Source organism: Theropithecus gelada, chromosome 4 (assembly GCF_003255815.1).
Source record: "Theropithecus gelada isolate Dixy chromosome 4, Tgel_1.0, whole genome shotgun sequence".
Taxonomy (NCBI): domain Eukaryota; kingdom Metazoa; phylum Chordata; class Mammalia; order Primates; family Cercopithecidae; genus Theropithecus; species Theropithecus gelada.
The window spans coordinates 164,227,919-164,247,705 of NC_037671.1; the positions used below are offsets into that span (position 1 = coordinate 164,227,919).

The 19,787-nt window shown below is 41.4% G+C and overlaps 1 long non-coding RNA gene across 1 annotated transcript; it reads right to left on the reverse strand.

Moving 5' to 3' along the window:
• Positions 1 to 1,495: 1,495 nt before the first annotated feature.
• On the reverse strand, positions 1,496 to 7,120 carry LOC112623665. Its single transcript, XR_003119188.1, has 4 exons — positions 7,090 to 7,120; positions 5,452 to 5,575; positions 5,047 to 5,115; positions 1,496 to 2,976 (listed from the first exon to the last, which is right to left on the reverse strand). It is a non-coding gene; the product is annotated as an uncharacterized LOC112623665 (long non-coding RNA).
• Positions 7,121 to 19,787: the final 12,667 nt, after the last annotated feature.

The window sequence follows — 19,787 nt, forward strand, 5'->3', positions numbered from 1 at the left end:
CCCTCTCAATTCCCACCCTTTCAATTACCAGCCAAGCCAAAGCCTCTTCCTTTTTTTTTGCCATTTGTTCTGTTTTACCTGCTCTCTGTCTACAGCTGTTTTATTTTGCAGAATCAACCATGTCATATGGTAGAAAAGCTTTCTCAGGCATGTGGATTTGCATGGCCTTGGAAACATTCAGTAATGGGGAAGTGTTGAACAACAAATAAAAAATACTAGAGGGGGATGGTACTGTGTGGGTAGAGAAGGAGAGAGAGTGGTGTGTGTGTGCGCACTGCAACACACAATAGTGTACACTGCACCCCAGGAGGATCTCTTGAGCCCAGGAGTTTGAGACCTGCCTGGGCAACATAGAGAAACCCCATCTCTACAAAGAATTTAAAAATTAGCCAGACATGGTGGCACACGCCTGGGCGACAAGAGCGAGACTCCATCTCAAAAAAAAAAAAAAAGAAAAGAAAAGAAATCCTCCTGCCTTAACCTTCCAAAGTGCTGAGATTATAGTTGTAGCCACTGTGCCTAGCTGAAACTCTGCATTTTTAACAAGCTCCCAGCTGATGCTATGGGTCCATAGATTGCATATTGAGTAGCAAGGGTTACAAGATCCCCTGAGGTCTATTCCCACCCTCTCAATTACCAGCCAAGTCAAAGCCTCTTCCTTTTTTTTTTGCCATTTGTTCTGTTTTACCTGCTCTCTGTCTACAGCTGTTTTATTTTGCAGAATCAACCGTGTCATATGGTAGAAAAGCTTTCTCAGGCATGTGGATTTGCATGGCCTTGGAAACATTCAGTAATGGGGAAGTGTTGAACAACAAATAAAAAATACTAGAGGGGGATGGTACTGTGTGGGTGGAGAAGGAGAGAGAGCGGTGTGTGTGTGTGCACTGCAAGGGTGGGGTAGGGAGGAAAAGGATATAATAGGTCTCACTGGAATGTGGAAATGTGTGTATGTAAAGAGACCTGTTAACTCATGTCTAAAATAGCATAACACCCCAGCATGGTTGGGCAAGTACAGTAGCAAAATGGAAAAAAAAAAATCTAGGGAATGTCAAAGAATATTTTGGAGTAATATAAGCCCACTTCATGGTTTCTTTTCTCTTCTTTGCTGTTGGTGGTTGAATGTAGTTTTCTGCTGTTCAGAGTTTGCTCCGTTCCCTATCCTGTTTTGCAAGGATGAGGTGGAAGGCATTACAAAGGGAAAAATTTCTACTGTTTGTGGCCAAACAATATTCAGGATGTCATTATTCCAGTTTCACTTAAGTCATCTATCCAAAGTGTTATTATATAATTTCTCTGCACAAATCCGATGTAACACCCTGACCTTCCTGACTCTGCTCTTTCTTTTTTTTTTAACCTTGTCTTTGTGCAGATTACACATTAATGGTGAAGAATTTTTTTTCCCATTAAAAATAAAACTGCTTGAAATTCCACTTGTCAACTTTTCTCTTCATTTTAATCACCCTCTCCCCATTTCAATTCTTTGGAGTCAGGAATTCCATATGTATTTTATATTGTTACTGTTAGTTTTCTCTTATTTATTAAATTGTTTTCCACAATTATGCATCCTTTTACCAGGCTTTAGAGTACAAAGACATTTCAAAATAATGCAAATAACAAAATTTTAACCCATCAAATGGCAGTAAAAACACTTCAAAGAATTTCCCTTGGAGAAGTTTTTTGAAAACATAATCTTTCACCAGAAAACTCAGCAAGTGTATGTTAGGCCTGCTTTAACATCATTTTCTGTGATATCTTTTCTTCATTATGGTAAGAAAAATAACATATAGTAACTAAAACAAGGAAGACTGTTAGATGTATTGCAATTGTGATAAAACTTCAATGTTCAAATGCAGATTTCGTTTCATTTCTCTGTTTCTCTGTAGGGTTTACATTTCCCATCTGCCTGTGCAGTTCTGTGGCTTAGACATCTCTGGAAAGTTTGTATTTGTTCAGAAGAAAGTGGCTTTTATGGAGATGTCACTGGGAAATGTTACTTTTGATTGCTTGGACTACTTAGGATTTTATGTGTGTAAAATGCCATATAATCCCATTAGTGGTTATTCCTCATAAACAATTTCATGACTTAGTTTATTATCACTACATCCATTTTATAGATGGTAATACTGAGGAATGGGTTACCAGAGAGTTGAAATTAGCACCTACAATCACAAGAGTGTCCCAGACAGTTGTTTAGTTTAAACTATAGACTGCAAAAGTGTTTCTTTGTGCCAAATATCTGATAAAAAGTGAAATCTCTGGGGTCTCAGCATCTCTGGGGTTGTCTGGGTATGTAAAGGAAGAATGAGATCTGAGTCAGTTACAAAATGTCACTGAGAGAAAAAAAATCTCTTGAAGTGGGAAAAATGTGGGTCCCATTGGTTCAATGGTCCTCCCTGGCAAACAAAATCTGCCGGATCATTGCTCAACTTGAATTTGTTTTCGTAAACATGGCTATCTATTACAGTGCCATAAACAGCTGCCTTCTACATTCTTTTAATTTTACTTTAAATTCTGAAAATGTGTCAATCAAATTTTAATGGTCACCTTAAGATTATACTGCTGTGACCTCAGAGAACCAGACAGTTCTGTAGAGACTAGTTCTGTAGAAAGAACTGGGTAGAGGTATCTTGACAATCCTGCCCCACTTGTCTACAGCCATTAGTATTGGCTTTAGAGAGTGTATTCTAAAGTGAATGAGCTGGTAGGATCAGTGTGCATTGCTGTTCTCAGGGGAGTTTTTCATAGCCCTTCATCAAATGGTGCAGTACCAGAGGTTCTCAATGACAGCCGGACTCTTAACTTCAATAAGGACATAAGCAGCATGGGGCAGAGGACATAGAGAGGCAAAGGAGGGTTATGTCTTACTGCAGTGCTCTCGCTGCTCCCTAACAGGATGTAGGATCCTCAGTTCTTCCTCCCTGTCGACTTCTGGATTTTGGTCGTGTAAGACCCATTTCAGACTTCTGACCGCCAGAACTGTAAGATAATGAAGTCACCAACTGTGTAGGAACTTGTAACAGCAGTAATAGGAAACTAACCCAGCCATGTTTTGCCTTCATGGGCTCTTTCCCCCAGTGAAAAAGTAAAAAATTGTATTTTATGATCATGTTGGTATAAAGATGAACATGGTATATATTAAAAAAGCTTTCTAGGCCGGGCGTGGTGGCTCACGCCTGTAATCTCAGCACTAGGAGGCTGAGGCAGGTGGATCACGAGGTCAGGAGTTCAAGATCAGCCTGGCCAAGGTGGTGAAACCCCATCTCTACTAAAAATACAAAAAAATTAGCCGGATGTGGTGGCTGGTGCCTGTAATCCCAGCTACTAGGGAGGCTGAGGCAGAGAACTGTTTGAACCTGGAAGGTGGAGCTTACAGCGAGCTGAGATTGCGCCACTGTACTCCAGCCTGGGTGACAGAGCAACACTCCGTCTAGAAACAAATAAATAAATAAATAAATCTTTCTTTGACCTAGAAGTTCCTTTTTTTCTTCAGATTTTAAAAGTAATTAAAACATTTTCATGGGCACCTAAAAGTATCATGGCCTCTGAGCACGACGTCAGGTGAGCCTCACGGATAGGTCTGCCCTGGGTAGGAGTCGCCCTGTCCAAATCTCCCCCACCGTTCACCGCTCTGGATCTAGCATAGCTGGGTGCATGCCAGCTGAGGGATTTCAGAGATACTGGCCTCTCATTCTGTTGTGTAGTTTCCTGATTTTTGAATGGGAGGGCACTATACATGGGTGGAGATATATATTTTGAGAAGGAAGAAGTTATTCAGAGTGTGTCTTCAGTTGCATGACATCAGGATTGCCCCGTTACTACACACACAGTAAACAGACAATACATTCTAATTGAGTGAAGAATTGTTACAAGATTTTTGTCTTTTAGTTCTGTTTCTTGGAAGATTTTGCAGTCAATATACCTTTGTTTACCTATCTTCAAATAAAAGATAGAATAGATTTTTTATTTGTTTATGTGTTTGTTTCAAAAGGAGCCTCACTCTGTTACCCAGGATGGAGTGCAGTGGCCTGATCTTGGCTCACTGCAATCTCTGCCTCCCAGGTTCTGCGACCTTGGCTCACTGCATCCTCCGTCTTTCAGGTTCAAGCAATTCTCCTGCCTCAGCCTCCCAAGTAGGAGTGGCAGGCACGTGCCACCATGACTAGCTATTTAATTTTTTTTTTTTTGTAGAGATGGGATCTCCCTGTGTTGTCCAGGCTGGTCTCAAACTCCTGGGTTCAAGCAATCCTCCCATCTCAACCTCCAAAGGTGCTGGGATTACAGGTGTGAGCCACTGCACCCAGCCCTTAGAATAGAATTTTACTGGTTAAAATTTGGAGAGAGGCCGGGCGCAGTGGCTCATGCCTGTAATCTCAGCACTTTTGGGAGGCCGAGGCGGGTGAATCATGAGGTCAGGAGATTGAGACCATCCTGGCTAACATGGTGAAATCTCATCTCTACTAAAAATATAAAAAATTAGCCAGGCGTGGTGGTGGGCGCCTGTAGTCCCAGCTACTTGGGAGGCTGAGGCAGGAGAATGGCGTGAACCCGGGAGGCGGAACTTGCAGTGAGCCGAGATCTCGCCACTGCACTCCAGCCTGGGTGACACAGCAAGACTCTGCCTTTAAAAAAAAAAATTTGGAGACAGATGTGATAACAATGTCAATAATCCTTATGTTCAAATAGCATCCATAGTTGACAAAACACTTTCATGTGCATTATCTCTTTTGATAATCTGTAAAGTCACATAAGATATTAGGAGGAAAAATGCTTCATATTTATATAAAAATATTAATAGTAATGGTGGTTTTAATTTTAGATAAGTCATTTATAATTCTATGAAGAAAAATGCTATGAAAGACAATTATATATCTGACTTTTGTTACTCTATAATTTGGCCTGTGCTCTCATATGTAAGCAAAAATGCAAAACAACATTTGTACTTCTTAGTCATATATATGCTTTCCACACTTTCCCTCTGTGAAAAATGCTACATTTCAAGCTCATGACTACAAGCGTTAATGCTGTGAATTGGAAATTACAACATACCCCGCTGCATACTCCATTAACTGTTTCCACTTCTCCAACAATTAGACGCCAGAAAGGTTTGATTTTTAGCTAAAAAGCAAAGCTAGATTGAGGGAAGTTCAGAGACGTGATGAAGGAACCGGTGACCAGAGTGCCTTGCTGCTTATGGAGCCCACAAGAATAAAAATAGCCGCTTTTCGAAATTACGATTCTAATTCAGGATTTGTGGCGTTTACTCTAATTTGGTGCTGTTCTGGAAAAGGCTATGTCGAAAAGGATTTGTTTCTAGAGATTTTCAGGAAAGTAGCCAATTCAAACTGCTCAACCCTATGAGATCATTCCTGGCTGGTAGCAAGAACTTTCTGTCATGTGGGTCTTGCTTGAGAGTGAAGAGTACCCGCATATCCACTGCTTCTGAATTCATACCTGTTGGGGCTTATACGCACACGCACACACCAGCATCTGGGTCTTCATACCCGCTCTTCACACTGATCGTGTGAACTGATTCACAAGCCTTCAAGTGTCCTAGTTAGACTAATTTAGTCCAACTCTGAAAGAATAGATAGGTAAGATAGGCTGTCACATTCCATCAAGTTAATTTCTAATTTCACAATTGAGGTTTTAATAGGACATCTGGCCTATTAAGGTCTTTTACTCTGTTCAAGAGCAACCAAACACTGCTGCTAATTCTATCATTAAGAAGAGCAAGCTGCTGTTGAGCGACCCTCCCCTCGGCTGCCCTTCCCTCTTGCGGCCTTCCTAGCCTGCCTATATGGTTAGGTGCCTTTTAAAAAGTTGCACTCATTCTAGTTACACCCTGCCACACCTCCAAGCCTGAGGATGCTTTCGTCTGAGTTCCCAGCAGTCTTAAAGCTTTGCCAACAGCAGACGGAGGTATCACGCTGAGCCCTGTGGAGAGAAAGCCTTGCACTGTGCAAGTGACCCATTTGGCACCAGAGAGGGGGAGGGGAAGAGTAATCCTGATGGGCTCCAGGGACTCCTCATCCATCTACTTCCCCTGGGATCCTCTCCTGGAGGGCTCTTGCAAACACAGTTGCCCCGCCATGGTGGAGGATCATCAATAGAAACCCACGAAGCGAGGCCATGCCCCGTGGCACTCTGAGTCAGTTCCGTAGCGTGATTTACCAGCTCTCTGAAAAAAGAAATCTGCTAGGACCTGGGCTGGGACCATAAGATGTAAAGGTGTCAAGTTGAAAAACCTAGGGTGGGCCCAAACCTCCACCTCCCCAACCCCCTTCCCACTCCTGGGAAAATCATTCCCATGTAAACATTTCTTTTTGCATTTAGTATATCTGTGCAAGAAAAACTACTTTATTACTCAACATAAATAACATTCACTTTGAACCTTAATTCTGAAAACCACGGAATTTTTAAAATGCTGTAAATAGCTGACATGGGTGTTCTTCCCTTGCTTTCAAAGGAATTGTTTTTGTAATTACCGAGCAGGGTGAAACTGAATTTTCCCTGCAGTAAACAGGAGAGTGTGTAATGAGATATCTCAACTAAAAACATGAATCGTATTCAAACTAATTAATAATAGAAAACTTTCAGGTCATTCTTAATACTTTAAAAAAAAAAAAACTTTTATTTTTTGAAGTTGTTAGGTCTCCATTCTAGTTCTGAGTACAAATAAATGCCTGACACATGGTCTAAGCCAAATTCCAAAATGTAGCAAAAACAGTGCCTGCATATTTGGCAGGAATTTAAACCAGTTCAGGTCAGTGTCTGTTTCTGTCCAAAGAAGAGTTTCTGCATTTACACTGAGCTAGGAAAATAACACAGGAAAACATGGGGAACAACACGGAATATTGTAAGCTCCAGTGCCCGGCTGGCCAAAGAATAATGTTTGGGGCAACTCTGAAATTACCGCCCAGGCTGCAGTTTGGGTTTGCATAGCGTTTTGGAGGACGGTGAGCAAGAGAGAAAGTACCGATTGCATTGTTGTGAGGAAACTGCCTTCCCCCTTCTAAGGCTCTCACCTTGCAAATCACCCCCTTTTAGCAAAAGCACATCTTACTTCTTAACTCTTCCCCTGCTACTAACCTTTTCAATCATCCCCCTTCATCATTGCAGAACGGCCTTTGGAACAAAGCAGCATTTTAAAGCCTTTCCCACTAAGTTTGCCCCTCCCCCCTTTTAAAGAGGCAGTGTGGGGGTAATTTTCTTTCTTCCTTTCTTTTTTTTTTTTTTTTTGTTTTTTAAATTTGTTTTTCTGCAGTCTACTCTTGTGAGGCTGTCATTGTTTGGGGGTTGATGGATATTTCTTCAGAGATACCATCATATCGCTTGTTATTGTAACACTTATTGGTGATAAAGTTCAGACTAAAAATTAAGCAGCTGCAATGTAGCAGCACAAATTAGTTTAATGTAAGCAGTCAGGAGCAGCTGGCTGGCTCAGGACTTGAATTTAGCTGTTGGGGGAAGGGTTCTGTGACGCTGACAGTGTTTTTTTCCTCTACATAAACATTTTTGGCTGTTGCAGCTTTTGTGCTGATCATGTGACAGTGTCCCTAGGCAGATAATTTATTTCTGTGGCTTTCATGAGCAATCATTAACCTTCAGACACCGAGTTTGCTTTTTGCTTTGTGGCATTTGTTATTATTATTATTTTATTATTATTATTATTTTTCGTATACTAACTAGTTTAATTCAGAAAGTGTCAGGAGAAAATTACAACCAATTTACAATAGACTGTAATGTATAATACTTATGTTTGTATTAAAGCAGACCTTGCTTATAAGACCATTCTCATAGCTTTGTGGGTGTTTGTGGATCAGGATAATTATTTTCAGTGTGTCTGTCGTTGGGATGCTCCTTTAGTATCCTCTTCTGATTGCCAGGCCTCTGCAAGCTGGCCTTGGAGAAACTCAATTTGGAGATCAACCTTTGGCAGTCTTCATCTACTCGCTAGGAGGCTGGAACCCCAAAGGGGTTAGAAATTGGGCTTCTGGAGACAGGCACTACTTGGGTCCCTTCTTCCTTCAACAACTGACACACCAGCCTTCAGTAAACAGTGTGGCCATTTGTAATGACTACTGGAGCTGGAATATATTGGGGTTGAAAAACAAAGGAAATCAGAAACAGTGTCCTGCATAAATCAGAAGGGGGTGGGGGACAGAAAAGTATCATTTCTGACGTCTACTAATCACGCTGACCCTGTTTTCTGAATTTATCTGTTTTGTCCTTCTCAGATCTGTTTGTGTTGCTCAGCCATTTCTGCCAACCAGTAATTCAGGAGTGAAATGCACAGGGTCACTCTTTGGTGTCTATCATACATGATATCTTCAGACACTTTCAGAATGCCGATTATCTCGTGGGTATTGTGTGGGCCCTGTTAGATATTCATTTATTCATTCTCTCATGGTGCAGGGTTGGTAGGGGGAGCACTCGGGACTACTTGCACAGAGGGATTTGATAAAGTGTATTTATAAGCCCCAGTGTACTGTGTTTGGTGAAAAATAACAGAAAGACATAACTCCTTTTCTATTTTCTTCATTTAGAATATTCCAATGACGAGAGTTATTTCATAATTAATACATAGACTGCAGCATGAAAATTCCGTGTTTCCAAATGTTTGATTCAAAAGCTAAAAAAAGTAGGAGAAATTGATCATTGTCATTCTTTAAACATGTTAAAGCACCCTCAACAGACTAGGTACTACGTACGCTGAAAGGGAAGAAGAGCTTGACCACTGAACGATAGAAACAGAAACGAGGATGCCTAAGTAGCCAGGTGATCTCTGACGAGTGAATGGGTCCCCTAGATGTAATGAATGTGATAGGGCACAGAATGTTCTATGAATTGCATTGTTGTTGGGGTGGGGGCAGGAGAATGAGTAGGATATGGGAACTTCTTTGTCCTCACCCAAAAGAGACAGATTTCTTTTCCAAACATAGGGCGCTAGTGTTTGGGAATTTTCTGTACTTCTTCTTCCTGATGTTATTTTCTTGCTCACTGGATTCCAGCTCACACAACTGTCAACACTGCATTATGACTCTCGTGGCTGGTGGTAAGTGGTTCACTTACTTTGCTTTTGCCTTTGTGGGCCTCTTCCTCCATAAAAATATTGATAATCATATTTTACAACTGTACTGGTATCAGATCACATAATCCAGGCTAGATTCACTTTTACATATTCATTATTATTATATGGTTCTTTTTCTTATGATTTTAAATAAAATGAAAATCTTGTAAACCCCTAAAATTATTGTGGGCCCTGGGTACTGTGCTTCCTGTGCCTAAGGGAGAATTCAGCCCTAAGGGTGGGCAAAAACACACAACTGACCTTTGCTCAAGTTGAAGATACCCTGGGGGAACAAACCAAATAGGGGAGAGAAGTCACAGTCCCTTTTCCTCAGGTTAAAGCATTCACAGTTCATTCCAGACACTCCCAGATTCTACTTTCTATGGGGGGCCCTTCTTGGGGAGCTCACCCTTATCTGGCCCTCTTCCCCCAGTGGTGGAGGCCACTCTTAAGGGGCCCAGAAAATACAGCAGTCAGAGGTTTGGGGTTAATGGGAGGGTAGCTGGGAAGGCACTTTGGAGAAAGAAAAGTTTAGACCTTAAGGGAAGGATAAATTGTAGATAATGGAAAAAAGGGGGAGGGAGTTTCCATGTCAAAGCAAAGGTTGGGCAGAAGGCCAAATATTTTTCTGGTTTCAACCATAAGCTTTAAAATAGTCAACACCTGGCAGTTATAGAATAGCCCAGAAACCACTGTCCTCTTCGCTGAGTGGATAGTTACTAAATTATAATGACTTTAAGCAGGTGGAATGCTGGGGCCAAGGATGAGGTTCACCTAAGACACAGGAGAAAAAGTCAAAGTGATGTCTGTGGCAATTAGGCCATTCATTTGTTCACACATTTGATTTTTCACCATCCCTTATTGAATACCATTTTTCAAACAGTATAGGAAACTTCTCATGAGATCGAGCTTGAAAGGCCAGCCCTTGTTCTCAAGAAGCTCAGTCTAGTAGGGCAAAGGAGTAGGAAAATGTAAATAGTTACTCTTAAATATGACCAAGGCAATTAGAAAATTATGCACTGGGGCAGAAGTAGCACTGAGCAAGGAGCTCCTGCCTCTTTCTTGGGATCAGAGAAAGTTTCACTTTGGAGGTGTGGGTTGAGTTGTGTTTAGATAGATGAATAGGTTTTCCCCAACTTAAAAAGGTAAGAAAAGACATCCTAGGTAGGGAGATAAACATATGCAAAGAAGAGGTGAGAAGGCTGACAAATGCAGAGAACTCCAACAGTTTGTTATCACTGGACTTTTAAATTTTCCCCTGGGGAATTTGGAGTCGAGGTGTGGTCTCAGGCATGGTGAGATTGCAGAGGTAAGGTTTTAAGCAGAGAAAGTCAGTCAGTTCACAGGGGCAGAGGATGAACTGCAAGGTAAAATATGGAAGTAGGAAGACATGTTAGGAGCCCATTGTGATTAATTTCCATGCTAGATAATGAGGACCTTATTCAAGGTAGTGGGGATGAGGACAGAACGTGTTTATTTAGGCTGAGGACTGATTGGTTGTGTTTAGAAGGAGAAGGTTAAGATAACTCTCAGGTTTCTGGGACATTATGTAGCTTATGGATACTAATGGAAAATTAAGATGGGGTAAAGAGATGGTTACAGTTTGATTCTCATTATTTACTGTAGTTACTTCTATAAAGTTGTCTAAAACACTGAATTAAGAAACAGTAAACTACTGTTCCTAGGGGAAATACAGAGTTAGTTTCCTTTGAGCCTCTGGTCACAACATTTTCATCAACCGATGATACATAACCTTATTTTATGTGTTTCTGTTTAAAGACACCTTATTTAATATGTATTGTTGATTCATTAACATCAAAGTCACAGCTGAAAACACTGTAACTCATACCTACATGAAGCTAACCCAATACATGCATTTGCTCTACAAGGCACATCACACTCTTCATATGCTTAGGAATACTAGAGAATATTTCAGCACTATGCTTGGGTATAGTATTTAATTTAATTAATTAATTTAATTAATTTATTATTATTTTTGAGATAGAGTCTCTCTCTGTTGAACAGGCTGGAGTACAGTGGCACAATCTCAGCTTACTGCAACCTCCGCCTCTCGGGTTCAAGTGACTCTCCTGCCTCAGCCTCCCGAATAGCTGGGATTACAGGCGTGCACCACCACACCCATTCATTTTTTGTATTTTTAGTAGAGACAGGGTTTCACTGTATTGGCCAGGCTGGTTTTGAACTCCTGACCTCAAGTGATCAACCCGCCTCGGCCTCCCAAAGTGCTATGCTAGGATTACAGGTGTGAGCCACTATCATGCCTCGCCAAGGGGGTAACATTTTTTTTTTTTTTCGGGACAACAGTCTTGTTCTTGTCGCCCAGGCTGGAGTGCAGTGGCACGATCTCGGCTCACTGCAACCTCCACCACCCAGGTTCAAGCAATTCTCCTGCCCCAGTCTCCCAAGTAGCTAGGATTACAGGCGCCCACCACCACACCAGCTAATTTTTGTACTTTTAGTAGAGACGGGGTTTCGCCATGTTGGCCAGGCTGGTCTCAAATTCCTGACTTCAGGTGATCTGCCCACCTCGGCCTCCCAAAGTGCTGGGATTATAGGCATGAACCACTGTGCCTGGCTGGGGGTAGCATTTTAAAAAGTGAAATCCCCAACAAAAAGCACAAAAATATGATGAATGTGGCACTACATAGACTGCAGAAAGGACACTTGTTAACTGTGTAAGAGCTGAAGGAAGAAAGTAGAGCACTGCCTTGTTTGACCCGGCTGGGAACATGTGTGACCAACACACAACCCAAAATTTTCACTGCTTTCTGAATGTCTGGAAGTGAGTGTGAAAACAGTGTGAGTTTTTATTTTCAGGTTTTCAAATAAATTTTAGGAAGCAGAAAAATTCACAAATGTGGGATCTGTGAATCATAAAGATTGACTGTAATCATTTGGAATTTGGAAATTCTGCTTTTGACGTGCCTCGAAGACATGCAGCTGCAATGTCTTAGAATGAAAGTGGCGAGAGATGTTGACCCAGAAAGCAGATCCTGACTTTGTGAGAGATCATGATGGAGTATGAGATTATTTACATAATGTAAACACAGAGTGTCAGGGTGGAGGGGGTTGGGGGGGGGGGCTGCTTCAATGCTGCGGCAAGATTGGCAGGGTGCGTGAGGTCTTAAAAGGATCTTCTGATCCTCAAGTGGTGAGTTTCTACCTGCGCTGCTTCCCTTCGCATCTTGCAGTAGAATCTAGTGTAAGCTGGGCTATGGCTGACATCCTTGTGAGGGGTCCAGGGAACTGGATTCAAAATTGCTACTGCAAAAGTCACTTTTCGAGCTATGCTTCGTGGAGAACAAAGACTTCTAGAAGAGGAGCATGGGTCAGAACTCAGTGGAGAGGAGAGCTCTGTGAAGTGTCCACGTCTCATGCTCTGGGCTGCTGCCTTGGTAGGGAAAATGAGTGTATCAGCTGCTCTGTCCTGGATCTCTTGTACCCCCTTTACACTCACACCAACACAACTTCTTTGAGATATGTGACTTTAGAGAGCCATACTTTGGGGCCAGACGTTCTGCTGTGATGTTCTTTCTTCAGTTATAAGTTTCTGGTATTTCAAGCCAACCCCATCCTTTCTCTGCAAACCTCGTGGTCCTTTTGTCTGAGTCTATCTTTTCTCCACCATAATCTCATTCTGACAGATCCCTCTAACTAAGCTGAAACATTTAAGACAAAAAGATGAGTTAGATTTGGAACTCAACTGCTAAATACTCTTTCTTTCTTTCCTTTCCTCTGTGCTATGTGTTAGACACTGTGCTAGAATGTGTGTATGTAGTGACAAATGAACTAGGTGCAATCCCTGCACTCTTGCACCTTATAGTGTAGGACATACGACACAGTGAGAGGCAGGCTGAAGCCAGGACACCCCAGGGGTCAAGGCCCAGGTTGTGTCAGTATTTGCTGATGTAAGATTGCACAAGTCATTTTAGCTCTTAGAATCTCTTCTCTCATTTGTAAAACATTTGGATTTGGGTTCCTAGGTTCTTTTCTGCCCCTTTATGTTCAATGATTCTATAAAGTGAAATTCTCTCACATTGTGTTTCAGGGTGGTGGCAAATGTTATCTTTGAACTTGGTTGTTGTAAGCAAGACTCAGTCAAGATTGTCTAAGTTCCTGAAAGCTTTGAGCCACCAGCACTGCGTATGCGTACCCCTGCAGATTGGATTGTCAATGCTTACCATGCAACTGTTGAACCCTGAAGTATTTGGATTCTGTAGAGAAATTTACTGAATGGAAGGGAAGATGCCAGCCTTGGGAAAAGGATTTGATAATACCTTGCACAATTTAACACCAGCTGGAGAGTGGATCCACCATTCCCATTGTTATGCTCGGGTTTAACTGAATGACTCCATTTGAAAGCCACTGCTGTGCTGTTGTGAACAGTAGCAGGAGCTCATGTATTGTTCAGGGTCCCCAAGAACATCTTAGAGATATGAGGAGACCCTATTCGAAATACCGAAGTTGAGTTACTTTACCAGAGGCAAACACAGAGCTGAAAACTTGTCTCAGGTGCAGTAATTTTTGCATCGCACTCCCTGCTTTCTCAGATGCAGATCTAGTGAAAGCATGAAATGAAGCATGAATCCTAATAATTTTTTTTTTTTTTTTAGAGGGAGTTTCGCTCTTGTTGCCCAGGCTGGAGTGCAGTGGCGTGATCTCAGCTCACTGCAACCTCTGCCTCCTGGGTTCAAGTGATTCTCCTGCCTCAGCCTCCCCAAGTAGCTGGGATTACAGTTGCCTGCCAGCACACCTAGCTGATTTTTATATTTTTGGTAGAGACAGGGTTTCACCATGTTAGCCAGGCTGGTCTTGAACACCTGACCTCATGATCCGCCCACCTCGGCCTCCCAGAGTGCTGGGATTACAGGCATGAGCCACTGTGTCTGGCTTAAAAATTGTTTTTCAAGTAAGTATTAGGTAACAGCCCAGCAGAGGCTGGTGGTTCCTCTACTATACAATGTACACCTGTGGTTCAGATTTTCCCTCTCAGCAGAAGAAAGCTTAGAGAGATGTTATACGTGAAAGAACCTCACAACTGCAATGAATGACTCAAAAACTTACAGGAAGTGTTTTATTACACTTTATTGTGTAAATATATTCCTTCTGCAAAAGGTAATTTTAAGGAAAAAAATTATACTCATCACAAAAGATCCCTGTTTTGTTTGCTTTATGGCTAAAGAATGGTTCTATTTAAACTAATCATCTATTATAAGATATTGAGGTTGAACCCACAGAGTAGGGCATGGCTCTTGGGGTTGGCATTGCCCTTGATTGGCCATGTGACCTTAGGCATTAGAATAAATTTCTTTGGCACTTTCCCTGACTGCAATGTGCAGACAGCAGCAATTTCTATCCTTTTTTCTTACCCTGTATGTTGATTACTACATAGTAAAGTGGATGGAGTTCTTCAAGAGAAAGGCTTGCTTTGAGTACAGGCCCACTGGGTCATATGGATGGGATGCACCAGTATATTTAGAACTGTGATCAGAATTGAACTGAGTTACTAAAAAATGCAAGGCATTTAGACTCTTGGGAATACTTGATCATTACAAAATGTGACCAAAATTATAATGAAATTACTGCTTAGGCTTTTCGGACTTCAGAAACTCTGGTCACCTCTGACAAAGAAGGGGCTCGAGTTCGTGGGCATTCTCTTCTGGCTGTTTTCTATAGTAAATTGTTTTACCTTTTTCCTTTCCAGACCTCTTGTTTCCTGCCTCTTGTTCTCTGCTTCCTCCATTTCTGCTTCTTGTTCTTCTTTTCTCAGTGTTCCTCTGCTACTCACACAAGTGTGGGAATCGGTATTTAAACTCAAACACTTGGGGTCTAAGGAGTCTGTGGGAGTCAAGTGACACAGTCTTTTGTTGGGACCCAGAGAAGGATTATATTACAACGTTCCAGTTCCCCAGGGAAAAGAGGAGTTTGCTATTTCAGCAGTTTAATTAAGAAAGAGCTGATACTGACGGTCATGTCTGAAGAGACAACAAACCAAACCTCCAAATGAACGTCTTCTAGAATGCCAAGCCATTGTAAAGAGCCTACTATCAAAGTTGCAACACTTAGGAAATGCTGAGATAGTGTGGTTTCCATTATTAGCATTATTTTTTAAAAAGGTATGGGATATCTATCATAAGGCCCATATGTACAACTGGGCCTCTTGAGATTCAGCAGATGAGAGCTGCTAAATTTAAAAAGTTTGACTGAAATGTAAACATGGAGTTTTAAGAGAACACACTTCCACTGAATTGAGAAAAACAGTGAGTTGTAAGAAATTAAATAAAATAATACTGAATCACTTGGATTTGCTTTTAAAGTGACATGAAATTTTTTTTGGCATATTAATTTAATTTTAGGTACAATTCAACTTATTTCCTTTCTAAAACATGTTTTAAGGTTTATTTGGTCACATGCTGTCTGTCCCCTTCAAATGCCTCCCTCGTACTCTGTCCTCCTTCAAGGCCCTCCCAGGCTCTTTGACATTTGCAGGCAAAATAATCTCCCATCAGCCATCCTGTAGCTTTTGCTGAGGCTGCTATTGTAGCACTTACCACTGAGCACATCTCCAATTATATGCCACTTCCGCAGGAGGCCTCCTTTGAAGTTAATGGCCCCTTCTGGGGTTGTCTTACCTCTTTGTCCTAGCCCCTTTCCCAAGACTTGCTCCTCCTTCCTGTAATGGTCTGTCAACCTCCTCTTCTGGCTGAACCACAAGCCTCCTGGGGAGGGGGGGGCTAACACTGTCTTGCTCACCTGGTATTAACACCTACCATGATGGTTGATCCATAGTGGAATGCACATTTCACTGTCAAACCTAAAAGTGTGCTTTCTTATCATTGTTTTTGAAGTAAGCATTTTTTTTTTTTTTTCCAGATGAAGTCTCATTCTGTCACCCAGGCTGGAGTACAGTGGCATGATCTTGGCTCACTGCAACCTCTGCCTCCTGGGTTCAAGCGATTCTCCTGCTTCAGCCTCCCATGTAGCTGGGATTACAGGTTCCCGCCACCACAACCAGCTAATTTTTGTATTTTTAGTAGAGACAGGTTTTCACAATGTTGGCCAGGCTGGTCTGAAACTCCTGACCTCAGGTGATTTGCCCACGTTGGCCTCCCAAAATGCTGGGATTACAGGCATAAGCCACTGTGCCTGGCCTGAAGTAAGCACATTTTAAAAAAACTTTTATTTTAAGTTTTCAATCAAATTTATCATAGGCCGGGTGCGGTGGCTCACGCCTGTAATCCCAGCACTTTGGGAGACCGAGGCAGGCAGATCACCTGAGGTTGGGTGTTCAAGACCAGCCTGACCAACACGGAGAAACACTATCTCTACTAAAAACACAAAAATTAGGTAGGCGTGGTGGCACATGCCTGTAATCCCAGCTACTTGGGAGGCTGAGGCCGGAGAATCGCTTGAACCTGGGAGGTGGAGGTTTTGGTGAGTGGAGATTGCGCCATGGTGCTCCAGCTTGGGCAACAAGAGTGAAACTTTGTCTCAAAAAAAAAAAAAAAAAAAAAAAAGAATTATCTCTGAATTATGTTGTTATAAATTGCAAATAGACCTATTCCTCCGCACATGGTAACATTGAAGATTCCTCTGTTTACGTCCACATGGTATTGCTTCTGCCTAGAATTCTGCATCAATCAGTTTTGTTGATTAACTCCCACGCATCCTTTGGATCTCAGCTTTAAGGTGGCTTCCTTTCCTAGCATCTCCCTCTCCTCCTGTTCACCAATTTTGAAACAATTTCCTCTAAACTCATCGCTCATCACACCTTTTATTTTTATTTCACGACACTTATCAAAAGTATAGATTTCTTTTCTTTTCTTTTTTTTTTTTTTTTGAGACAGAGTTTCACTCTTATTGCCCAGGCTGGAGTGCAATGGCACGATCTCGGCTCACCGCAACCTCCACTTCTGGGGTTCAAGCGATTCTCCTGTCTCAGCATCCCGAGTAGCTGGGATTACAGGCATACACCAGCACACCTGGCTAATTTTGTATTTTTAGTAGAGACGGGGTTTCTCCATGCTGGTCAGGCTCTCAAACTCCTGACCTCAAGTGATGTGCCCACCTCAGCTTCCCAAAGTCCTGGGAATGCAGGCGTGAGCCACCGCGCCCAGCCAGATTTATTTTTTATGATTTGTTTTTTTCTACTAGACTGTAAGCTACCTGTAAATAGATAACTAATATATTTAGTTTAACATTGTATCGTTAGGACCTGGCACAATAGCTGGCACAAACCACGTGTGCAATAAATCTTTGTAAAATTATGATATATTTTGCTTTTCTACTGTATAAGAGATACTATACCTAGATAATTGTTAGCCCTTACCAGGAAGTTTGGTGTCTCTATTGCCTTCAGGATGAAATACATACATTGTATTAGTGATAAAGAGGAATACAAAAAGTGTAGCGATAGACTGTGGAAATATTTTCTTAACATAATGTGTGTGGTTTTTTTTCCTTTTTTTCAGACAGAGTCTTGCTCTTATTGAACAGTCTGGAGTGCAGTGGCATGATCTCAGGTCACTGCAACCTCTGCCTCCCAGATTCAAGTGATTCTCCTGCCTCAGCCTCCCGAGTAGCTGGGATTATAGGCAACTGCCACCATGCCCAGCTACTTTTTGTATTTTTAGTAGAGATGGTGTTTCACCATGTTGGCTAGGCTGATCTCGAACTCCTGACCTCGTGATCAGCCTGCCTCAGCCTCCCAAAGTGCTGGGATTACAGGCGTGAGCCACCGAGCCCGGCCAATAATATTTGTAAATATTAAACATTAAGGAAATTCATGATGCTAGAGAACTATATATTTATTCAATAATGCCATTAAATGAGTTTATACATTATTAATTACAGTATTATATAATTTTGAGGGATGACGTATATGGTGAGAGAAATAGACTATTAATTATTTCTAAATTTATTTTTAATTGACAAAAATTGCATATATTTATCATGTACAACCTGTTTTGAAATAGGTATACATTATAGAATGGCTAAATTTAATTAACATATGTATTACCTCATATGCTTATTTTTGTTGTGATGAGAACACTTAACATCTACTGTCAACAATTTTTGAGAATACAATACATTGTTATTAACTACAGATAACCATGTTGTTTAATAGATCTTTTGAATTTCTTCCTCCTCTCTAGCTGAAATTTTGCATTCTTTGGGCAACAAATGTACAACCTTTTTGGTAGCTGGATACATATATCACACCCTTTGCAATATTAGGCCCAGAGTCCCCACGCTTTTTGGTTGCTGGATGTCTAGAGCTCAGGTTGAGGAAATTAAGACTTCAGGAATATTTCTAAGAGGAGAGAGAAGACTCAAAGGATAATTGAGAGGATTCAAGGATTTGTTGAGTTCTAGTGCTGGTGGCATTTACACATGCCCTTCAATTTTGTATTGTTTAAAAATTTTCATCTTCCTTTTCAAGACTACATGGATTAATTTTAAATACTCTTTAAATAACCAGCAGTTGCTCTGGCATGTGTTCATTGATGACCATATTTAGTTAAGAAGACACTGTTCTTCTGTATCTGCTTTCAGCTCTGATTGATGGTATGGAAATATGCACTTATTAAAGTACAACAAACCAAAGCATTATATAATAGGTAGAAGCAAACACATAATCAGATAAATGCATAAATATTTACAGAGTTTAGCTGCATTTGGCATTAAAACAAATAAACAAAAAACCACATTGTCACCATTCTTTCAAAATTTTAGTCAGGCAGCCTTCAGGTAAAGCAAAGAGACCTTCTAGGCAGTGAAATTGATGTGAGAGCTAATACTTACCTTGGGCTAAAATATGCCAGCTAAGTGATTTATAGGTATTAATTCATATAGTGCTTATACTAACTGTAGTGGATGCTGTAGTGTGTCACACAGATGTTCCCCTATAGGCCCAATGCATTGCTCCCATTTCCTGAAGTGTTGTCTGCTGATAGCTCATAGTTAAATCCTTCCCTAGAAATTGCTCTTGGCAGGGAGGAGCTGCCTGTCCAAGGCGACATACTTTTCCATGCCTGTATCCAACCACGGGTCAATATCTCTTCAGGGCCATGCCAGCTTCGGAGCTGGAATTAGTGGGAATAGCTGAGGCCTGTGTTGCCACTGCCTCACTGTTCAACTTCTCTCTCTCTTCAGTCTTGCTTCTCTCACTGCCTTACCGGTGTTTGTCCTGAGAGCATACCCTCCACAAATTTAACATCTCTTGGAGTGCTATTATCAGGATTTATGAGAAAGTTGAGGTGCAGAGAGGTCAAGGAACTTGTTGCAGCTGGCTGAACTGGTAAGTTGCAGAGCTAGCACCTGAACCCAGAGTGCGTGACCTTAACTACCATCTTTTGGAGCACAAGGTTGTGGTGATATAGTAGATCAGCTGTGCCACATCATGAGGCTATTCAAACTGGAGGTTGGAAGAGTTTTGACAGATCCATTGGGTAATTGGGGGCCTTCGTATTCAGGGGAAAGCATGGGTTTGGAAGTCGAACTGATGAGAATTCTAATTTGAGCTCTAGTCCTTCCTGGAAAAGTTGCTTATTTATTTTGTCTCAGTTTTCTCTATTATAAAATGACAATAACGACACCAAACTTATAGGGTGATAGTGAAGATTAAATATAACGTATGAAAAGCAATTTGTATAGCACCTAGCATGATTGCAGCAGGTAACCAGCTAATGCATGG